The sequence below is a fragment of the Rhamphochromis sp. 'chilingali' genome (genome assembly GCF_963969265.1).
Source record: "Rhamphochromis sp. 'chilingali' genome assembly, chromosome: 6".
Taxonomy (NCBI): domain Eukaryota; kingdom Metazoa; phylum Chordata; class Actinopteri; order Cichliformes; family Cichlidae; genus Rhamphochromis; species Rhamphochromis sp. 'chilingali'.
The window spans coordinates 20,871,764-20,889,333 of record NC_137933.1 but is presented as its reverse complement, the minus strand read 5'-3'; the positions used below and the strand labels follow the sequence as shown (position 1 = coordinate 20,889,333).

Here is a 17,570-nt window from a genome sequence, read left to right as displayed (position 1 = left end):
CAAGGATGCTGTAAAGCTGTCAGCTTGCTTTTATGTGCATTTGCTTGTGTTCACCCATACAACATATGAGTAATATTGAGGTTCACTGGCTATCTACTGCTTTTAGCCCTAATTAATAATTTTTGCAGTGACTTCAATCAACAGCAAATCATTTTACATTTTAGTAGCTGCTGCCTTACTACGAATATTAACTGTGTCAGAGTTCTGGGCAAAATGCAGTTTTGAAATTTCTTCTTTGTGCTGTCAAACAGTCTGTCATTCCTGTCAAAAGTAAAACTGTCATGTGAATAACTGAAAGAAGAGCAAAGTCTCTGGATAAACTAAGAGGTTCGCGGCTGTCAAAACAAAGGGAACTTGACATTTTCTGTTGGCATGTTTGTTCCCTCCAGTTTTTTTTCTCATACAGGTTTAAGCCTGATTGCTCTGTATTACCACCAGCCGATGTCACGCTCAGCTAGCGGAAATCAAATCTCTGAATTTGCATGGTTATTTTACCAACCTTTGACAGTGTGAGCCACTACTTACATTGAAGAGTTTGAACAAGTGCTGTTCTACATAGTGCAGTGCTGAGACTGAGTACAGACAAATAACACTGCTTAAATAGTAACTTGGAATAAGGGCAAAGCATGACCGTTTTTAATTGCACTAAACAAGCCCACCATTACCTTTGAAGAGTGGCTATGTAGGCTAATTTCCATCTACAGTAATTTCCAAGACTTGCAGCTGGTGGGGAGGTGTCTTGTAATACCATAAAAAATAAATGCCCTTAAAATATGTATTTAGTATTTAGTCACGAGTGCATGTGCATAGAGTTGCCCTTCTAATTTCTGGGTTGAATGCTCACAAACAATTATTACTTTACAGTAAATCAATTTGTACTTAGAGCTGTATGGCTTTGATAAGGCAATTAAGAAAAGCAGAAACAAGAGAGGCAAATATTTATGAAAAGTATTGCTTATGTAAGAAACTGAAAAACATGTGCTCTTGCCGCACTGGATCACATTGGCCTAAGTTAATATGGTGCTGGGAATTACACTAGTCCAAGGTTCCTAGATTGCTGCTGACTTGAGTTTTGTCTGCTATTGGAGGTTTGTTTTTCTTCCCCTGATTGGCCCGAAGTGTGATCTGCTGAGGGTTTTGTCTTTAACACTGCAGTGTGCTGCAGTATGAGTTGGACTTTTGGGACCAAAACAAGCCTCAGGGCTGCATGCAAGTAGGAGAGGAGCCATTGTAAGCTGTGCTAAAAAGGAAGAGACACTTTCACTGCTAACATGCATGTATTTGTGTCGTTGTGGGCACAAAAAATAGTGGAGATTGATACCATGTGAGGACTAAGACTGAGTTTGGGTTTCACCCTGGTCAAGGTTAGGCGAAGCATGTCATGGTTTATTTTGTGAAAAACCTTTAGAGAGTTAGAAAGTCAAAGCAATTTCATTACGAGCACAGTACAAATTACAAGCGTGTGCTGCCACAGATAATGAGAAAATTGTCTCGAATGTATCCTTTGTATTTCAGAACAAATCACAGAATAAACACAGTGTCTGTTTTTCCTCACATTATTTTAGTAGCTCCTTTGTCTTCTGCCTTTCGCACAGGTATTGCTCATCTCTTCTCCCATGTGTCTGCTAAACTTTGTTTCTTTAGAAGAGTGACTCACTAAGTGTTCACTTGCAGTTCAAAAGCGTAATTTATTCCTGTCTTCGTTCTGTCTGTGCAACTTTTGCGAGATCAACAAGATATGTTGTGTGAGGACTTAAGAGTGTTTGAAACCTGCTGTTTTGAAGCATTTTTAGTACATCTTGTTCAACAGTACCTATTGCATTGGTTTCTTGAGCTGTTCTATTTTCTGGGCTTTCAACGATCATTGAAAATGACTGAGCCGATTATTAGCCCCTCCCTCATGCTTTACTCTCGCGCTGCTCCATGTGGCAAATCAAGCGCACTGCTCTGCATTTCGAACACGCGTCACAACAATTAAGAGGACCCGAGGGAAGCTCGGAAAGCTAAGCAGAAGTTATTTGGAGAGGAGAGTGACTGCCGTTGGTTGAAAAGAGAGGTAAAAAAAAAAAAACTTCAGTGGTGTGGAAACATTATGGGTTCGCGGAGTCAGACGTGGATCAAGTAGACACAGTGTGTAAACTTTGCTATGGTGTCGTAGCTGCACCACAGAGCAACACTGCAAAGTTCACATTTTTCATTTATTTCTTATATTGCAAACATTTGCACTGTTATCAGTATTTGCACACTATTTTATATTATTTTTTAAAGTCATTATTCAATACATTGTTATTGTTAAACCTTTAAAGCCGGTCAGAGCAGCATGCTCGTTTTGTGTAACTATTTTTAAATCCCTGTAGAACCTGAACGCTAAGCTAGCACAATAAATTTTTTTCCATATGAAACCAGAGGAGTTGTACTTACTTCTTATGCCATCAGCTTGTCCTCGGTCACGGTTTCCTTCCACATATAGCTTTGCAAAAATTGCATAAAAAGAGCTTGCAGGAACAAAAACATAATATTCCAGAAACACGCTTTGCCGATCCGATCAGCTGTTCTTAACACTTCCCACATTGAAAAAGACATCAACGTGAACTATCGCAAGTGACGTCATTTTTGCGGAAAATTTAGTTTTTTACTTGTAGGCCTTAGAACTCGAATTGCACTGCTGGAAATAGTTTATTTTGATGCACATGCACATTCTTTGCAAATTTGCATCATAGGATTGTTTTTTTGTTTTTCCTGCAGTATATAAAAATTGCTGTATCTCCAAAAATAAAACTATGAAGACACTCAAAATAAATTTCCTGTTGTTGTAAACTATTTTTTGCAACTTTTTTGTATTTAAAGTTTTGAGGGATAAACCTCTTAAATTTCTCCAAGTAGAAATATATGTAAAAACAAAAACGATTTTCAATTTTTTTGTAGTTTATTGCACTTTTTTGCAATTAATGTAGTTACTATGGACTTAATGCATACACATTATTAAAATATGGGCTATAACAGTTGTATTGATGTATAGCAACTTGAAATGCTCCCACAAATGGCACTACAGCATGTAAAAAAAAAATAATATAAGCTCTGGCGGACGAAATAAATATCGTCAAATAATCGTGATCTCAATTTCAGTGAAAATAATCGTGATTATCATTTTTGCCATAATCGAGCAGCCCTATATATATATATATATATATATATATATATATATATATATATATATATATATATATACATTTATATATTTTCAAAATGTTTATATCTCGACCTAAACCGATTTCCCTAAATAGCAAAAATTGAAAGAGGCTCTAAATCTTTGGATGCCTTATTTTCATTCAACTGCAAAAACCTCTGCTGTGAATTTGAGCCCTTATTCTCATTCCAGTATATCACCTCTCTGACCCAACAACCCCTGCTTGACATCATCACCACCCCCCTAATTCTCTGTGCATCCTGACAGGAGAAAGAAATCAAAGCTCAGTGTTCCCGCTGGATTGTGTCTTTCATGTGGCTTGTCAGTTTGATGCTTAGTTTTCTCCTTTTGTGTTCCAGGTCCTCCTTTGAACCAAATGCTAGAGCTGCTCTGCCTACTTAAAGATATCAGTAAGTTTTCTTTACTATGCCTTGGCAGGTTATTATATTGTAATGGTATACTGGGGAGTGTGGGAGGAAATTCTTATGGAGCCACATGAAGCATCCTACCAAATTGGTGAGACAGCTTAGACTTGGAGAATGTGCACTGCAATAATAAAAAGATGATAGGATGTCCAATATTGCAGCCTTCTTTGTGCTGCTACATTTGGACTCTAAGCTGGGAACCTAACCGAAAAGCATAACAATGAACCCTCGGGAGCTCCTTAACTTGCCTGGATGCCCACTGAGGTTGTGGTGTAGACACAAACAATGAGTAGAGGAGGGAATAAGAAGGAATAACAAAGAAAGAGGAGGGTGAAGAAATGTTATTCTGGTGGTTTGTTGTCTTTAACTAATTGTTAAATGTATCTTGAAGCTTGTATCTATTGTTTTAAAGCCTTTGTTCATTTTAATGCTGCAAATGTGCAAATCAAGTAAAACTTTTCTTGACTTTGAGGCGATTGAAGGAAGTGACACCAAGAGAGAGTGAAAGACACCGTTGATTTACATACGAGGGAGAGGTAAATACATTAGAGGTTTGCCTAGGCAACCGAAGCCTGCAGTGTCTTCTCGCAACCAACCGTTAGCTGATCCACGAGGAGCAAATTGGTTTGTATGTAGACACAAGGGTTTAGTTTCACACAGAGGATTCGCACACTTTAAACAGCCTCAGCATTTGTATGAATTAAGGCCATTAACTGATTTTCAAACTATAACACAGCCATAGCTGACACGTCTTTTGGTTACGGCTGACTGAAAAACAAAGAGTAAACTGTCACACAGACTTACACAACTGTGCTTTTTCATTTTTATTTATATGGCAAGACAAATGTCGCCTCAAGGTTCTTTATATCGCAAGGTAAAGCTATAAAGAAGAGTGCAGTTTTGCTTCATTTACCACCTTGTCGCTGTGGAGTTTTTGAATTCAGCAGCTGTACTGACTGAGTGCCGTTACTGTTGATGATTAAACCTGTTAGCACCGTCTCTCACGCTATTGAGTCTAAAGTTGTTTTAGAAGAATACTTTGATAAATATTCACAAATACAAGCTGGCGACGGAGAAAGTGAGCAAAGATTTTGTGCTGATGAAGGCGAAGGAGGAGCATTGTGGGACTACATCACTGAAGACATACCATAAGAAGGGGTGAAGAGGGGAAGATGTAAGAATACTTGAGCAATTCAAAGTGTTGTGAGCCTCTCAACACTGCCTTTCCTCATCATTTATTAATTATCTGCTAGAATATTCATCCTCCCTGGCACAGCACTGTTCTCCTGTAGGGAGGGAAATTAATAGAGCTCTGTATCATCCTGACACTCAACAGTGTATTACAGTCTTTGTTATTGTAGTCACTTGAATGTCATCCATCATTAACCAGTGTCCCCTGTCCACGTCAAGTTGTCCTCTTATATGATGTTTACTGTTGATTTTGACTCTCTCTTCAACAGTCAGTCTAAAATTAAGAGTCTTCATAGAGAGAGAAAAGATGGGCACCTTTCAATAAAGGAATAAATCATATTCATAAAATAATCCATCCCCCTTAGTGTTGAATGAAGGAGTTAGGGAGTTTATAAATGGGAGGCTCTGGAGATTTTTTCTTTGGCCACAGAGGTTGCCACTTGGGACTAACTTTATCTGCACTATATATAATATAAAGAGCTGAAGCTTTAGACCTCTTTGATGATGGGTGCAATTAGAGTCAGCCAATGCATTGCAGGGTTGTGCGTTTAGAGTGCTATCTTTCTGTTGTACCTTACTAATTAAATCCTTTGAAGACGATGGGAAGGACAACGAATCATTAATATGTACACTGGTTCTGTGGTACAATACTGTGAAATTCTCAGATAACTAACCTCTAAATCATGACGGGATTTTGGTGGCACACTGTAAAGTCACATCTGTCATCACATATGCTGTTAACTGTGTAAAGAATCATTTGTATTTTTTCCTTTCTTCTGCTCTTCATAGTGCCTGCAATTATCTGAATACTGCAAAGAATCTACTGTGTATCTATGCACGCTCGCTCAGAATCAGCCTATCTGGGTTGACTACCTGCAGTGAGTTCACTGTAGAGTCTGCATTCATTTATGCATTTTCCTTTTATTTCTTTAAAAAAAAAACAAGAAATGAAATACATTTCTAACAGCACTGGTAATTTTCCTTTGGCTCTGGCTAAAATCTCATTAGGGCACATTTCCTGAAGTTTCCCCTAAAGAAAGACCTTTCAGTAGAGACGATGTAGGTGAGCAGCTGGAAGCAGGTGAGGTGGGTGTGTTTTACTCAGGGTACAAACTGAAAGACTCATCAGGTGGGATGAAAGGGTCCTGAAAAGACAAAAACATGCACATTCAGCAGGGATGTTTTATTAACAGGTGACTAAAGCTGGTGATTGTGGATGCAATGGGTAAAATGAAGCCAGTGGCAGTGGCAAAAACGGCATCTCCATATACTTTTTTGTCAAGCACATTTACAGCCAGGTGGAAAATATTAAATGTCCTCTATGGACAGCCTCACCCTTCATAACAACTCTGAGGTGACAGTATATATATTTCCTGAGTTAGGGGTGGTATGTGTGTGTGTGTGTGTGCTGCTGGAGCAATTTTAATGGATTGTTTGACTATTCATTGATTGTTTTACATCACAGAAGTCTGCACTTCAGTTTTGGTGAGTGAGATTCTAGTTTTCTCTTAGCCCTTTAGATAGCACTCATAGATGGTAAGAAAAAAAACATGGATGAAGTTTCCAGGTCAGAAAAATGTGCCTTAAACCTACATTCTATCTGAAGGCCACCAGATGGTGATAGCTATGACTGCAAAAAGACTTCTGGTCCTATAGAAGTCTATGGGAAAACTGCTTTCTGTCTTGGCCTCTGCAAAGATTTTCCTGTTAGGTTTATGGGCTCAGTCACTTGTTTTGAATCATAATCAAGAAAAAAATAATTCTGTTTTGAAAATCTTGGTGATGCTGTGTTTCCAAATGAAACCATATGCTCATTTGCTAATGGTTTGTCAGTAGCAAGTCAGTAGCCAATGAGCAGGCAGTTTCACAGCCAGCTCCGCCCCTTCTTCTCAAGCGATTGCAAGCCTTCAAAACAGGGTTTCACAGTAGACTGTCACGGCATCAGCATCATGTGGCTTCGTTCATATTTTCTTTCTCATTTAATTAAAGCATTTTATGTTACCTTACCTAAATGACATCTACATATTTTACTGTCATTTTTTACCATTTAATAAACAAAACCGTATTTGTTCTTGAGGAAATTAAACACCCCTCTATATTTATTTATCACCGTGTTGGTAGGTGGTTGGTTAGAGCCTTATATGCAGGAGCATTCCTACAGCTGAGTCAAGCCTTGCAATTTTAACCCCAGCCGAAGATATTTGGTTAAAATTAAAAAGAAAGTCTTAAATGTAAATAAATATTTTGTTTTCTTAATTGCGTGGACAGTCTTAATCGCTGTCAGTATTCTGTGTTATAAAATTTATTTTCTGAATATTAACTGAAAAGGTAAACATGGGCTCTATTCAGAAGAGGCATAAACAAGAATCAAACAAAATAGTGTGACGATAATGTCACGACTTTATTCACCACTGTATTTCTAATGGTTAACATACAATCAAAGTGCATGGTCAAATACAAAACGCTGAACCTGAACCTTTGGTTAGCATCCAGTTGACTGCTTTGATCCAGAGGGCAGCGGTAGGAACCTTTAAAACATCTGCAGTGCTGTTTTAGCGACCAGAGACAGCAATGTGATGTAAGGGGATTCAAATGAGAGATGCAATAATCCAGATTTCTGGATCAGTGCTGCATGTGCCTCTGTTGTGGTCAGCCTGTCTTGCTGAGCCCCGTCAGACCTTCCTCTGCTCTTGCTGTCTCTTATGATTCTTGGCTCCATCCCCGGAGAGTGAAATTAGTACTCAGCACACCACAATGAAGTGACTGAGGCAGTGTATCAGGAAGCTGCCATCCTTGCATTGATTTTTCCCCCACCTCCTTTTACCTGTCATTTTGTATAAAGATAAAAGCATGACAGTTCAGTTTGTAAAGGTTGATGGAACATAAACATTATCAATTAGAATATAATTCCACATTTATTACCAGAGTCTTGATTTTTAAACATATGTAATTATGCTTGGAGAAACTTCCCTTTACTTTTTGCATACATAACAGTTGCTATGTTAACTCTCACCCTAGAGGAAGGCCAATTTATCCCACATCAGTTTGCAGCATGCTAGAGGGGAGATAATCTTACGAGCAGCAATAGAGACATGCATTAATAGAGCAGGCTGTGATAACAGTAGCTGCAATAAAATATGGGAAACAGGCATATCATTGAGAAAATAAAGGGTGGATGCAATGCTGTGTTTTATTCATTTTTGCTAGTCTTTTCGGTGATATATCTGTGCATTGTAAGCCTGTGTTTTTATTAATAATCCTTCTTATATTTTTCTGTCTAGCAATTTATATTCCACTTACCTTTGGTTTATGCATATTCGGATTTTATGTGTGTTTTTTAATGCAAGAAAATACTGCTTTTTTTTCTGATGCAGTTATTCCTGTAGAGCAGTGAGGTTATTGAAATGTATTATACATTGCTTTCTTTTAACTGGGAGACGTTACTCTAGATTCATGTGCACATACAGCAGCAGACATTCATTTATGCTGCCTGCTCTTGCTGTAGCATTTGGGACTCCCTGTGTCTGCAGTATTTATGGGAAATCCATGGATTTTAAACCAAAGAGGGAACTGAAGTATTAGACTAGTTTTAAGGATGGTTGCATGTGTAATTTGAGTCAGCTAGTGCATTGCAGGGTTGCTAGCTGGGCATCCATGTAAACCCTGGAAATAGAATCGGACAGACAGTTTATTTTGTTTATTTAATTAAATTATTGAAAATATAACATCACTTTTGTAAGGACTTATCAGTGTGAGAGAGTACCTGAAGAGAAGCATTTACTCAAAACATCTTAAAAATCTTGGAATTCTGTAGAAATGGTCCAAAATTCATTCTTGTTCAGTCTGTTCAATCCTGCACAGCTAAGAGAGGTGCTTGGAGGTGCTTTTCCATATTTGCTGACATATATATTCTGTAAAACTGGTTTTGAAAAATGATGTGCACAATGTTCCTGACAGTTTTTTCTACTTTTGGCTCCATATGATGTCAGGGAAAGCAGATTTTCCTTAATACGGTCATGTTAAGTACGTAGCTCTGGCAGTGAGAGCAGAAGCCCCACTCACCTGCTGTTCAACCCTCCTGTTTGTGAGAGGCAGCCAATCAGAAAAAAAGTGACTTAAAAGGAGGGCAGCCTTAAAGGGAAAATAAATAAAATGACTGAATATGAATTATTCTTAACCGTTAATCACAGAAAGCTAATAATAGTAATAATAATAATAACAATAATAATTTAAATAACAATAATAATACTGCAATAAAACTGCAATGAATAGTTAATCCATTAGTCAATAGACAGGATTGTTGTCAGAAATTAAAACTGCATCAGGCTTTTTTTCTGTCTATTTTCAAATGGCATTGCTATTCCTACTTATTCAAATAAATGACTATTTTACATGATCATAAGTGTTTGGTTTTTGGGTTGGTTGACATCATGCAGACATCATGTTTGTCTCTAATTGCTTGTTTTGCTGACATGTTGACAAAGTGATGAATCTGCAGGTTGAAAATGGTCCTCAGACTGATCATTAAGGAAGACGCAAACCCAAACACCGGCTTATTTGTTGCTTTACATCTGCCGCAGAGGTTAAAAACATTTGGATGAACTAGAAAGAAATTAAATGTTTAAACAATCTTCATCAGGGATTAATCATCTAAAAATGTCCCTCATATTCATGCAATGATTCTAAATCAACGTCATATTTTATGTGAATGTGTTGTTACTCTGACCTTTCAGGAGGTATTAATAAGTTTAGGTATTAATTAATCATAAGAGAAACATGAAATCCTTAACAGCTCATTTGATCTTGGTGTAATTTCCAGTTTTCTATCTTTAGACATGCTGAGGATTTTCACTAAGATAGGAGGGGGAGAGAAAGTGGTGCTGGAGACGGCTGTAATCAGGCCTACTCTCAGTTACCTGCATGTCCTGCCTTCATATCCACTATTTAAGCCATGACAACAATGACGAGACACAGCGTACCAACTCCAAATATTGCAGAAACATGTTCCCCACCTATTCTAGGTAAAACACAGAGCCAGATCCAGCCTGATTACCAAAAAACAAGCCACTGACTGTGCTCCTACTTGGCATAGTTTCTACTGAGCAATGTGAGTGAGATTTCCCCAAAGAAATCTAGGTTTAGCAATTCACAGTCTTAAAATAGCTTCGAATCATACATTATTACATAGCGGGCCTGCCTCCTGCGCTTGCTGCTGTAATTATCGTCTCCTTGTTTTCTCCAAACTTCCACATTCGAAAAGACACCCTAACCTTATTAGCACAGCTTTATAGCTGATATGAAGGGACTCGCAGATGTGCTGTAAGTTTCTAAAAAGCAAAGTACTTTGTAGATTGTGCAACACGTGTGAATAGAAATTGCTAAAGTTTGTAAAATAAAAGCAGTTGCTGGGGAATACAGAAAATATAGTTTGTGTCTAAGTGGAGTGGAGGTGGCCTGATTTCAATCTTCCAGCCTGACTCTGTGTGTTTCCCTTGGGTACAGTAAAGCATAAAAGATGCTGAGAGGTGTGACCCCCCGCTGAAACCTCCACTGCTTCGAGAGGATTGATGTGACAGTTTCACACATAACGAACACGCGCGCATACACACGCAGTACGACAGGCAGTCAGATGCACCAAACTAGAGATACTGTGTCAAGTGGCAGGTCACACACACACACATGTGCACACACAGATAAATAAAATGTCAGTGCAACACGGGGCTGCACTGATTATGAAAACCAAGCCTGTCTGTGTGTCATCTGACTGTCTTTTGTTCTTTCGGGAGTGCCGCCGCTCCTCTGCGTGGCCGAGCAGGCACTGTCTCAGTGATTAATCCTCGTCCTATTGGCTGGCCAGTGATACTCGAAGCAAACAAAAACCCACACAAAGCTTAGCAGCGTGCTCGCATGGTGCTTTTCAGGATGTGCAGGCATGCAGGCTGGGCTTGCAAATAGAATCAGTGCAAAACAAAGAAATGAAAAACATTAAAGCACCCCCCCCCCCCCCCCCCCCCCCCAAATACACACACCCACTGGCAAACACTGACCCTTTGGAAAGCTTGCCCTCAATTTACAGTTAATTTTAGTCAACACTTAGACGTGTTGTTTTCGAGACATTTCCATCAAACTCTGCATAGATGTGGGGAAAAAGGTGAGAAAGGCAGGCTGGGGTTGATGGAATGAATATTTTTCACCTGTTTTCCCCGAAGGTGATTGTGATTGACCGAACCCAGAAGTTATTTCATGTGCCTGACTCCAAACTGTATTAGCGGGCCTGGCCATTACCGCTCAGTCTGTCTGTCTCTCAACAAGATAAGGCGATATTACCCTGCCCAATATTGCTCGCTCTTTTCTGCACTGTCACTGAATACAATGGCCATCACTGAATCCTATGAATATTATTAGCATTATCCTCAGGATTCTGTCAATGTGCGAGACAGCTTTGTGGGAGCAGAAGTACACTCTGTTTTTGCTGTGGTCTGATATTCGAGCTGTCTCTTGGTGAATAGAGTTGATGCTGTGGTGTATTGTCCAGCTTAAATCCAATTATGAGGACACTGTCAAATGTCCATTACTGCTGCTAATTAACAAAAGGTTACCTGGCTCAGCAGTCTTCCAGCCGTGGCCGGCGTTGCGATTTGAAAAGACCTGACAGAAGTTAAGAGAGTGAACACTGCTGAAGAACAGCCGCTGTTGATTAGAAGTTGACAAAGAATGAGGATTATAGGGCCGAGAAGAGGGGTCAACATCAAGGAGGACTGTGAAAAACCTCTGACTGAGGGATCAGGTGGAGCATTGTGCCAGCTTGGGAGCAATTCAGAGATAACACAAGAGGAATGGCAGGTCAGTGTGTGGCAGACTCCTAATAATGTCCATAGCCAAAGTCTAAGCAATAAAAATGACCTACTCCTCCTCAAATTAATGTTAGTATTTATTATTTACCTGTGTAATTATAACACATACTTATATAGAAATCAAAAGGGTAAAATCCTAATTTATCAATTAAATTCCAATTATATTTTTCCCAATTTATAAAGGAAAAAAAGATCACTTTCGCCTTTCTCTTTTTTTCTTTCTACTCATTTCTAGTCCTGTTAATGACAGAGCATGGACAAGAAAATAACGAATTTAATCAGCCAAGACTGCAAACATATATTTTAATTAGCAACATCCCCATGTGCAGCTACATTGAACCCCATTTATTTTGCTGTCAGCTTTCAGCCTGTTAGGGAAAGAGCAGCGCGGAGAATTTCTCATTGCATCCAAGTCAAAATATTTTCCCTGCCAGTGATGTGGGTGCACGGTGGCAGTCCCGACCATGAATGGGAGCTGATGGGATGTCAGGGCTGCTTTTCCTGTTTTCCACCAAGTTCATCTCTCTCAACTCATTCCTTCTCATCAGTAACCAAACCCAGTTGGCAGCTTCAATTAAACCCTGTGAAATTGCCCCAGTATCTGTTTCCCTCTGGGGCCATTTAGCTGTGTTTAGCTCTCTGCAAGCTGGGCTTGTCGCCAGGCAATCTTTATGAAACAGTGTTTCATCTTCTTTCTTAAAATGTAGGTCAGTGTAGCCCTACGACCCACCTGGCCAGATCATAGATGTACTCACTGTGAGTAAACCCGCATGATGATCACTTGCTCTGGTTGTATTTACGTGTAGTAATGACACGGAACAAGTTTCAAAAAGGCAGTTTGTCGACTCAAAGACATAAAGATCAGAAACGCTGCATCGTTTTGAATCATAATTCAAGTGTTTTTGAACAAATCAAAGACAACAGACGGCATGCAACTGCGCACTAAAATGTGCACAGCATATGTGAGAAGCTGCATTTTTTATCATTTTTTTAAAGTTTCAGAATTCGTTTTGAAGTTATACTTGATTTAAAAGCCAAAATATTGCATAGGCACACTAATTTCTGTGGTTGTTTAATGACAGCCTTCCTGCACAAAACAAGCATATCTCCCATCTGTTGTTGTGGCTTCACCACGCTATAATGAAGCAACATTACATAAGAGGGAATCCTGAGTACTGAATATCAGAGTGGCTTTGAATTAGTCGTAGGCACAAAGCCGCAGGACGGTCATTTATTTAGCTCAACTGGCACAAAAAGTTCTGCAAGTAGGTTGGAAGTGGATCGCTGCCAATACAAGAATGTTTTCTGCACACTAACTTAGTTTGTTTAGACCTCCACGTTACCAGAGGCAGCTACTTTGTGTCAACTACATTTACTGAGTGTGTTTTTCCATTTGATGTGTAACCAGTAAAATGAGAGCTTGTCAGTAGTTACTTCAATACTATGTGAGACTTAGAAGAGATAAGAGGTTAATATGAGAGCTCTGTTGCTTTTAATTCATTGTATAAACTAAACCTTTATTGAGCTTTCAGACAAAGTTTTTTGGTTTCTAATTTTTGTTTATATTTCAGCAGTGACTCTCAGATTTTGGTGTAAGGTAGGTAACTCATCTGACTGCTGGTTACCCCCGAGGAAACAGAACCCCCCTGTTGAAGCTGTTACCCCTCCCAGGGCTGCAGATAGAGGGGCTGGAATTTTGTTTTTTCAGAAATACTGTCAAGCCAAGGGGATTTTTTTCATTCCTCAAGAATTTTTTTCTCCCCGTCTCTCTCCAGCGGCTCTTGTTTCCTGTGTTAATGCCACAGTGAAATCCATGATAAAATTCTTGTCACGTTTTATGGCAAATTAATCAGTTTCGAGATTCGTATTAGTACACTTCTTTTATTATCAGAATATGCTAAAATGTGCTGCTCTTTAGTTGAAACCGGGGCATTGTGTGTTCTTTCCACTTTTTCCTCCCCTTCCAATGGCTTTTACAACACCTTTGAAGACATTATCTGCTGAAATAAATTCTGAGCCCTGCATTAAAACCCATGAACAGTTAACCTGAGGCTCATTCACACAGCAGTGTAAACCCTCCGTAGCTGCTGGTGCTCCCCTTTTTTGTCCACATGGATCTGCAAAACTCCCTCAAATATTCAGTATTCTGTGAGGCCTTCTTAAAGAAATGAAAGTTTCATTTTTACATTTTTTAGTAAAGTCTGAAAGAAGTTCAAAGCCCACGTTTTTTGCCTTACAGTATTGCCTTCATTTTTGCTCTTCTCTAATTTGTCCAGTTCGGCTAATTTTATATGAGCAGGATGCTCTTTGTGAAAAAAAGACAGAAAGAGGATGTTTTTGATTCAGAAAGCATAGTGGGCCTGTATAAGCCTACTGAGTAACCAATATTTCTTCTGCAATATCCTTCATGTCATCTTTGACTTTCAAGGTCGATTTGGAACTGAAAACTGTTGTATAGACTCTTTCAAAGTGCAGCACCAACAAAATAAGAGGGGAAGATACTAGGGGTGCAACAATACTCGTATCGATATTGAACCGTTCGATACAGTGCTTTCGGTTCGATACGCATATGTATTGAACAATACAAAAATTTTTATTTGTTTTATCTACTTTTCTTCTGACGATGCTGTCTGTGTTGAGCGCTCAGTGGATCTGCGTTCGACTACTCCGCCTAGGCTGCACTGTCGAGCGCAGATCCACTGAGTGCAGCGGAAGCTAGCAAGACAGAAGCTAAGCTCGTTGCAACATGGCTACTGCCTCAACGCTACCCGAAATTGAACCTACCCCACTCTCATTCAGATCTGGCGTCTGGAACTATCTTGGTTTTCGTGTGAAGCATGACCCTGATGTAGGGCTGCCACGATTAGTCGACTAGTCACGATTACATCGACTATCAAAATCGTCGATGACTGATTTAATAGTCGACGTGTCATTTGAAGCTTTGTAAGATCCCAAAAGACGCAGGAATAAGTAGTAGGATTTAAGAGTGTAATAACAGACTGAAACAGAAGATAGCAGCACTGCATGTACAAGGATGCCAGCTGCCGTTAAACCCCAAAGAAGAAGAAGCTGCGTCCCAGAATTCATAGCGCGGCCCAGCTCAGTTTTCGACAATGGCGGCAGCTGGTTAGTTTTAATACTACTCTTATTATTCTTTCTGGGTCACAAAATAAACGTTTAACATGTTTTCAGGCGAGAATGTAGCTGTGTAAACCTCAAATATCTGCTCAGTTTATCAAGACACCACATATTTTCAAAAGCGCTCTGACGTTTTCGGAGACGTCTGTTACCCACCAGCTCGATAGCTAGCTAGAGCCCGTGAGAACACCGGACACCCGGCAAATCGTTTTCAAACCCAGCGCCGTCTTTCGCTACTCAGGTTAAACATGATATATAAGTCACTTGGATAACTTAAAAATTTTATTGTTTGGCTTTTTTCAGTATTTTATTTGTTCCTGAGTAAATCGGCTGAGTTTAGTGAACTCCACCGAAACAATCTGCACATTTCATTAAAATTTAATAAACTATCATCTTGTCTTTATTTTTAGTTAGCACATACCTTAAACACTTCAAGCTGTAAGCTAATGATAGTTATATAAGAGCAGATGCATGCTGGTGCAATAAGCTGTACGTTTTACGTACAATTGATGATGATCTGATTAGTCGACTAATCGCAAAAATAATCGGTGACTAGTCGACTATCAAAATAATCGTTTGTGGCAGCCCTACCCTGATGGTAAGCGCGTCATGGACAAAAGTAAAACAGTATGTCGGATGTGCCACGCAATGCTCAATTGGTGGGAACTAGTGCATTAGCGCAGTTAGCTTATTAACACCCCCACGCACGGGGCGATCCGCGGTAACTCGTTAACGGAACTTTGCCACGTTATGGCGTTAATGTCATTTTAACGAGATTAACGCTGACAGCACTAGTGGGAACACAACGAATATGACTGCACATTTACACCAACATCATCCTAGTGCAAAGACAAGTGGAAGCAGACAAAAACAACAAGCACGCATGCTACAAACTTTACCCGAGTCATTTAGACAGCCGTTAGCACATGATTCTCCTTATGGGGACCTGATATGTTCAATATGCTGCTGAGAATATAGCCCAGAAGAAGCGTATAGTGTAGCTTTTATTTTGGAAAGAGCCATTTCTCTGTAATAAACTCTCTTTTCCAAAGATGAGTGATTTCTTGATCAGATAGATTTTTTTTATTACTTTGTTGTTTCAGCAACATTAAATTTAAAAACTGTACTTTTGAGTTAAAATATATATCTATAATTTTATTTTATAATTCTCCAAACTGATTGTACAACAGTTTTATTCAAAACCAGAAAGCATCAATGAAGCTGAAGAACCACATTTGGTGTGCATTTCCTTGGTTTTATTTAGCTTCAGATTGGATAGTTTCTTCTTAAGTTGTTTATTTGGTGGCATTAACCTTTTAGATATATGGCTATGAATCAGTATAAAAAAGTGACATAGCCACTGTGATGTTTGGCTAAGGGAGTCCCATAATTAAACCTCAAACGAGCTAGCGAACACATAAAGCCATCAGGAAACAAAGTTTACAGAACAAATTAGCCAAGGGCCATTTTTTTCTTAGATTTCTACCCAACTGTTGGTCTGATTCAAGGCTGAGGAGATGCCCCATGCCGGCTATTACAAAGAATACAGGTTTAAGGCAGTTCCACATTGGTTTCACCTTTCAGCCCTATAAGCTGCGTCCATGTTTTATATACAGAATATGCTTGCTTATGTAACTCAACACCACTGTGAATCTCAACTGAGCTGTGTTACTTGTGTCCTTGTAGCTACTAAATATCGTCCTCTGATCCACCCAGAAAGCAAAACACCCATCTAGTGGATTCTTTGAGGATTCATTTTTGCAGAGGGGAAATTTAATCTCTACACCAAAAGTCTCACATTTTTCACCCTGCTATAAAAGGTGGTAACGCACAAATGGATTGTTTGAATCATGCAAATGGGTGTGTTTATTCTGAACTAAGGTTTATTTGATGATTGGCTTAGGCAGTCGTCCTCAAGAGACTGAGCTGGAAAACAAAGAGTTGCCATGGTAACCGTCAAGGGTGAAGGAGGAGGGTGTGTCTCTGGTGTTGTGCTTGAAGTGGCAAAATGGACATTGGCAGGCAGGATGGCGGGGGAGCAAGCGATGCGTTCTGTGGTCACCAAGCCTCTCTTTTTTCCTTCCTGTCTTCCACATATTCTCTCTTGTTGTCATCCTGAAGTGAGTGGGAGACCATGAGGAGAACAAATGTTGAATCTTAATGAGACAGCTCAGAAGAAACTAATTTTCTCCCTCTGTCTCTCTCTGATAGTATTTCTTTATTTACAAGCCGCATAACTCAGCACAGTGATGTTATTACATAATTTATCAGCATGTGTGTAATGGTGTAGAAGCGCTGTAAGGTCAGGTTAATGCCACACCGTTAAATGTTTACAAGATCATGTGATTGGCGCTGGCCCTAATAAAGATGAAGGATGAATGGCAGCCCTGCTTATTTCATGGACCACTGGGTATTTACATGCTTGGTGAATCCCCATCATGCTTGAATTACACTCCTTGGTTCATCAAAATGTGTCCAACAATTTAACACAGCTGGTTGTCTGAAGAAGAATAGCACATTAGCAAGTAGGTACACTGATTAAAGTTTATCCTGGGCTTTATCTGTCTGAACTGTGTCCAAACAAAAGAGTTAATAATGCTGAGATGCAGCAAAATGGAATTTTTATAACAAGCCACGTGAAAAAAAAAACAGCATTATTATCAATAAAAATTCTTTTTATTTTCAAAAAAAAATCACATTTACCTGTTTATTGTAGTTTTCATTTTCCTTTTTTGTTATCACCTATTTAGAGCTAAATAGAAAACAGTTACATTT

The 17,570-nt window shown here is 39.2% G+C and overlaps 1 protein-coding gene across 3 annotated transcripts in view; it reads left to right on the top strand.

Moving 5' to 3' along the window:
• The window catches only part of apba2b (amyloid beta (A4) precursor protein-binding, family A, member 2b), an 81,405-nt gene that overhangs the window by 19,248 nt on the left and 44,587 nt on the right, over positions 1-17,570 (top strand). For 2 of the 3 annotated variants that reach the window (XM_080885836.1, XM_080885833.1), the window contains exon 2: positions 3,547-3,597. The exons of the other annotated variant lie outside the window; for it this stretch is intronic. The gene's annotated coding sequence lies outside the window, so the exon portion shown is untranslated. The remainder of the gene's footprint in view (positions 1-3,546; positions 3,598-17,570) is intronic. 3 annotated transcript variants of the gene reach the window in all.